Below are 690 nucleotides of genomic sequence, written 5' to 3' on the forward strand. Positions count from 1 at the left end.
CATCAGTCACAGCTGCACAGGCGGCCTGACTCATTGTTCTAAAATTAACTTTGCTGTATGCTTGTGTTTTGAACCTGCATTGATGATGTTAAAGCCCAACATGCGATGCAGGCTCAGGAGAGCTGGCTTATCTCAGTGTGATGTAAACGTCTTAACCACATTAACTTCAGCTTTAACCGGACACACTAGCAGGGAACGTTCTGGCAAAGTTGTGAACATTTTTCCAGTTCTCTGATGTTTATTAATGTCCTTACAACATTGGCACAAAAACATTATTTATACACGGTTCATTGGAATGCTTTATTTCTTACACGTTTTATTTGGTTGTTACTTTTCAGAACGTTCAAAAGTAACTCTCGCATTCTTTTTTGCACAAACATTAAATAACTTAAGAGCATTATCAAATGTTCTTAGGACGTAGTATTTTTAAAAAGCTGGTTCTAGACTTCAATACATGATTGGTATTTCACCCCAAAATTTTTAATTGTGTCATTATTTACTCACCTTCATGTTCCAATTCTGTGTGCATTTCTTTCTTCTGCAGAAACACAAAAAAATAAATTTCCGTTCCCATTGACTTCCATTGTATTTTTATCCGTATAATAGAAAATCAATGGGAACGGAAACTGTTTGGTTACCATAATTTGTGTTCCACAGAGCAAAGAAAGTCACACAGGTTTGGAACGATAC

This window comes from Sinocyclocheilus grahami, unplaced genomic scaffold (assembly GCF_001515645.1).
Source record: "Sinocyclocheilus grahami isolate Dianchi unplaced genomic scaffold, SAMN03320097.WGS_v1.1 scaffold2621.1, whole genome shotgun sequence".
NCBI lineage: Eukaryota > Metazoa > Chordata > Actinopteri > Cypriniformes > Cyprinidae > Sinocyclocheilus > Sinocyclocheilus grahami.